Source organism: Rana temporaria, chromosome 1 (assembly GCF_905171775.1).
Source record: "Rana temporaria chromosome 1, aRanTem1.1, whole genome shotgun sequence".
NCBI lineage: Eukaryota > Metazoa > Chordata > Amphibia > Anura > Ranidae > Rana > Rana temporaria.
The window spans coordinates 623,822,273-623,828,272 of NC_053489.1; positions in this window are offsets into that span (position 1 = coordinate 623,822,273).

Sequence of the window (6,000 nt, forward strand, 5' to 3'; positions counted from 1 at the left end):
CAAGGTTTGGGAAATTTTTATCTTCTCTAGCCAAAGGACTGAGTCACTCATGCACTTACAGTAAATGTATACAATTGAAGTGTTCTCCATATGTACAAAAGACGGTTCAAGAAGCAGCTTGCACAATGCTATTTACTTACTTATGTTTTCAGTTTGTGTGCAAAGATGCCCTGTGTGTGGTCATTTTTTTATTATTTTACACCTTGCCTATCAAAAACATAATCTGGGCTACCATCGCTAATTCAAGGCAGGCATATATCTGCATAGACAAAAATAGCTGTGATGGAAGATGCAGTTGTAAAATGGATGTGTAAGTTACAGTCTCCACAACTACTAGGTCATTACTGGAGCCACTATATGACTATATGTGACCCTCGGTGTTCACCACACTTGCATCAGCTTTCAGAAAATGATGCAAAGTACCAAACTCTCAAGGACAGGCATAGTACATACAGTATATAGGCTAAGGCCAGGACTGATTCCAAACAGGCAGAATGTGCAGCCTGCAGTAAACACATATTGCACAGCTGGTTCTAATCCTGAATAGCCAATTTAATTAACTGCAAATTATTATTTTATGCTGTTCTTCTTCCATTTCACGGAGAAGCAGATGCAAGGGACAGAAAATCACCTGCTTGTTTGTCTTGCCACAAATTTTTCACAGATACCTTTAGATCTGAAAATCTTCCAAAACGTTTCTGTAATTGTTATTATTAATTTATAAAGTTCACGTTTCATTTTTTTTTTGTTCTGGTGACCCCTTCATACTTGGGTAGGGGACAGGGGCGGACTGACAACTCATGGGGCCCCCGGGCAATAAAAGATTATGGGGCCCCTGGGCTTACAGATGGCCACCACGCCAGGAGGCAGTGCAGAGGCGGGGCATCTAAAATCTCGGGATTTTCACATCAAAAGCATGTCGGTTTCGGACATATCAGGGACAGATCTAAAAAAACATGGATTTTTACATACTGTCCCTGTTTTTACTGAGGCTGGCAACCCTGATGGGGCCCCCTAGTGGCATGGGGCCCTCGGGAAGTGCCCAAGTGACTCAATGGTCAGTCCCCCCCTGGTAGGGGACTGACTGTGGTTATCAATGAGAGACTCAGTGGGGTTTCCTGCAAACAGCTGTGGGCCAGAAGCCCCATTTAAAGCTATGGGAACCTGACAGCACCTGCAGCTATTCTCATGTTATAGAACATGCAGCGATTACCTGAGTTTGATTGGCACAGATAGCTTGCATCCCTGCTAATCACCTGCAGGTAATCGTTGTATGACAGATTACATGTGAATGGCTGCGGGACACTGTCAACTTTGAATGAGGCTTTCCATTCACAGCTGGATTTGCATTTGGCTTCATACACAAGTATTAATTGGGCCTTAAAGCGGAGTTCCGCTGAAAAAAAAATATATATTAAAAGTCAGCAGCTACAAATACTGCAGATGCTGACTTTTAATATTAGGACACTAAGGCCCCGTACACACGAGAGGATTATCCGCTTGAAATGGTCCTCTGGACCGTTCCCGCGGATAAATCCTCTGGCGGATTTTGATCTGATGGTTGTACTAACCATCAGATCGAAATCCGCGCGGAATCCATCCGCCGTGACGTGTCGCGCCGTCGCCGCGATGATGACGCGGCGACGTGCGCGACGCTGGAAGATAAAGACTTCCACGCATGCGTCGAATCATTACGACGCATGCGAGGGAGAGGAGCGGACGGATTGATCAATCCGCTGGACAGGATTCCAGCGGATAGATTTCTTAGCATGCTAAGAAATTTTTATCCGCTGGAAATCCATCGGCCGGAAATATATCCGCAGAAAAATATCCGCTCGGACGTACACACCACCGGATCTATCCGCTGGAACTGATCTGCGGATAAATCCCAGCGGATAGATCCGGTGGTGTGTACGAGGCCTTACCTGTCCTGGGCGCCCAAGATGTCAGGACCCAAAGCCAATCTCTCCCTCGGCTCTCGTGCGCTGCCGCCGCCATCTTCGGTAGGGGAATCAGGGAGTGAAGCCTTGCGGCTTTACTTCCTGGTTCCCTACTGCGCATGCGCGACCCCATTGGTACTTGCTGTCTTCTGGGACTTGTGTGTTTCCCAGAAGACAGCGCGGGGGGGGGGGGTGGATTACGCGCCGGACGTGGCGTAGGTCACCGCGGTGATCTATGCCTGGCAAATATTTGGATTACACATGTATCTGCTTCCTCCTTCCCCCTGAAAGGTGCCAAATGTGACACCAGAGGGGGGAGGGTTCCGAAAAGCGGAAGTTCCATTTTTGGGTGGAACTCAGCTTTAAAGCAAACCTAATATTTTCCATAGAGAATTTTCCCATGCAATAAAGCTATGTCTCGTAGTAGTTAGTAACTTTTAGCTGGCGTTGATCTGTAATGTTAGAGATATTTTGTAGATTATCCATGCCATTTCTTCCATTCTGATGAATGTTAGAGAAATACCAGCATTTATATTCACACGGTCAGAGGAACCTGTGTATTAATTGATAGAATATATTTTTCTGAATGGCTGAGCACCAATCAGATAGACTCCCAGGTATGAGACAGGAAGTCTTGGCTCGCTCCCGAGAACACAGTGCTGTATGTAGCCTCAGCTATATTCACTTTATAGCTCCAATCAGTGGCCTCACATGATAGGGAGGGGCATAGTTTATTTGGATAACAACAAACAACTATGTAAACTCTTTTTCCGCGTACACACGATCATTTTTCGGCATGTAAAAAACAAAGTTTTTAAAAAATTTCATTTAAAATGATGGTGTGTGGGCTTCACATCATTTTTCGAGTTCTGAAAAAACGACAAAAAAAAAAAATTCAAACATGCTGCATTTTTTACCGACGTTTTAAACTATGTCGTTTTTCGGGTTGTAAAAAATGATCGTGTTTGGGCTAAAACTACGTTAAACACCCGCGCATGCTCAGAAGCAAGTTATGGGACGGGAGCACTCATTCTGGTAAAACTACCGTTTTTTATGTAAGCACATTCATCACGCTGTAACAGACAGAAAAGCGCGAATCGTCTTTTACAAACACAAAATCAGCTAAAACAGCCCAAAGGGTGGCGTCATCCGCATGGAACTTCCCCTTTATAGTGCCATCATACGTGTTGTACGTCACCGCACTTTGCTAGAGCATTTTTTTAAAACAATAGTGTGTGGGCAACGTCGTTTTAATGATGAAGTTGGAAAAAAATTGTTTTTTTCTAGAGGCTGAAAAACTTCGTTTTTTAACAAGCCGAAAAATGATCGTGTGTACGTGGCATAACAAAAGCAGCAGTTCAGCTTTAAGAACTGTAGAAGTGGCTTGGATAAGCTATGAAACATCTTTAAACTTACAGAACAAGTCCAGTTGAATGTGACTATTCCTTTCTGTACCGTGTCCTGGATATATGAGAAGAACCTTCAGGCCTGGTTCACACCTATGCATTTTTTAGTGCATTTTCAGTTTTGCAGAAATGCACTACATTCCATTTAACATGGTTTCTTATTGGTCACATTCACATCGGTGCATTTTATGAAAAGGGCCAGGGACTTTTTTCTGTTTTTTGGTTCCATAGACTTCAATTAATCAAAAATATGTATTGAAAAATGCCCCTGAAATATTCACCTGCATAGGTGTGAATCAGGCCTCAGACAATAGAGGTTTTTATATTGCAATTTCTTTTTTAAACAAATTCTAAACCATATTCTTACCTTTTGCTTTCTGGAGATGCGGGTGTAGGCAATGGGCATTACAAGCACTTTATTCAAACGGACTGGTAAGTAGGAGGGCATGCCTACATTATTACCACCTGAACATTTCCAGTGTTGTAATAATAAAAAAATAAATAAAAAAAAGTCTGCACCCAAAGCCTGTTTGCAAACACAGTATCTTAAAAATGAACTCCAATTGCAGATGTAGCAAGGTCCCAGGCCTCTTTTGGTCTAATGAGAACCTCCAGGGCCAGAGATAGCTGACATCCTCCTGTATGTAGTGGGTTGTATGGCATAGTGGGTGCAAAGATGATTAAAGTCATTGGGCGCCAGACACTTCTTGAATCCAAAAGAGATTTTATTTCTCTTAACAAACTTTTGGGGGAGAGAGGATTTGGGCCAGGACACCCTTAGGTAGTTGCAAGTTCAATTAGCAGACAACGAGACTTCAACAGGAGGACAGCCATGCAGGGAAAGGCATCCAACAAGACGCCACATCTGCATGTGCGGGAATGCTGTCTCTTATGGCAACAGTCTAAAGCCGTGTACACACGATCAGTTTGTCTGATGAAAACGGACCGATCACCGTGTTTGGACACGGTTGGATTTTTGACTGATGGTGTGTAGGCAAGACTGATGAAAGTCAGCTTCATTGGATATCCGACGAAAACATCCATCGGATTCGATTCCATCAGATATCCGATCGTGTGTACAGGGCTTTACAGTTCCTAACACAAAGTTTAACAGTTCCTTTCACTTCCACTACAAGCGCTCCTTGTAGTTCTTCAGCCCACTGAGCTCCTGGTCTCTCTCTAGATCCGCTGATTCACTGACTCTGAATCCCTTAAGCTCTTCCAATCTTTACGGTGGTATCTTCCTCAAGCGTCAACTCTGTCTCTCTGATGGGTCCCTAGCTTGGCACTCAAGATACTTCTCAAGTTTCACTCCATTGGCCTGTTCGGTCCCTGGCTTGACACACAAGGCTGCTCTGCAAGCGTCACCTCCACTGGCTGGGTCCCTGGCTTGATGCCCACTCAAGTTTCCCGATTCTTCACCGTCTCCGGTTGGGGAGAATACTGCTCCGGTACTTGCTTCAGTTACTCACTCTAGTCCCTGGTAATAAGGTGGTTGGTCCCTTAGTGGCGACAGCTTCTCTTCTACCTTCGACCACAACAGGTTCTCCAGCCGGCAGAACCGCCACTTCTGGTTGGACTGCAAGCCACAATCCCAACCCTGCGCTGCTCTCTTGCTTCTGGATAGGCCCTCAGACAGCCTAGCAGCCAGATGTGCCAAGGATAGGCCCAATCTCTGGCCTAGCAACCCGGCAATACAATACACGTCCACCCAGATAGCCATCCAGGTGGCACAGAACAACGATCACTTGACTCCACCCGAATATATAGGCTCTCCCAGCAGGCCATGGGATTTTAAAAAAACCTGCCCATTGGCTGAGATACCCCAACACACCCATAACCTGAGCTTATGTTGCCCTTTTCGTATCTAGTTCCACAAAGTACCCGGCCACCTAGTGGTAGAGGAGAAAATTCCAGCAAGGTCAAATTTAGGGAGAAATCAATAGATCTCTATCAATAAACCAGGATAGTTATTCGTGGCAAGTAAATTTGTGAGGAGCAACCCTGCCTAAACTCCAGGGTGCTACACAGAGGATGCCTCTAGCTTAAATTCAAGCTCTGTGCAAATACCAATGAGCCAGTCAAATAAGCAGCTAATCAGATTTGGGGGATGTTCTTTACACAAACTGTATATAAAACGCAGAGGTAAAATTCTAGGTAAGGGTAGTTAACTGATAACAAGCAACACAACTACCAGTCATGGAAAACGGCCTTCCTACCCCCTAGTCACTGAAGGAGTCTATAAATGTTTGCACATAAGAGGCTCAAGCCCTGTACACACGATCGGATATCTGACGGAATCTAATCCGATGGATTTTTTCGTTGGATATCCGATAAACGTGTCCAACGCGGTGACGCAAAACACTACGACGTGCTGAGAAAAATGAAGTTCAATGCTTCCGAGCATGCGTCGACTTGATTCTGAGCATGCATGGATTTTTGACCGATGGACTTCCACACAGATGATCGGTTTTTTATCCATAGGAAGATTTTTAAAAAAAGTTCTATTTTTTTTCACCGATGGAAAACAAACCGATGGGTCCCCCACACGATCGGTTTGTCCGATGAAAGCGGTCCATCGGTCCGTTTTCATCAGACAAACCGATCGTGTGTACAGGGCTTTACAGTTTTTACACCATTTGATTACAATAAAA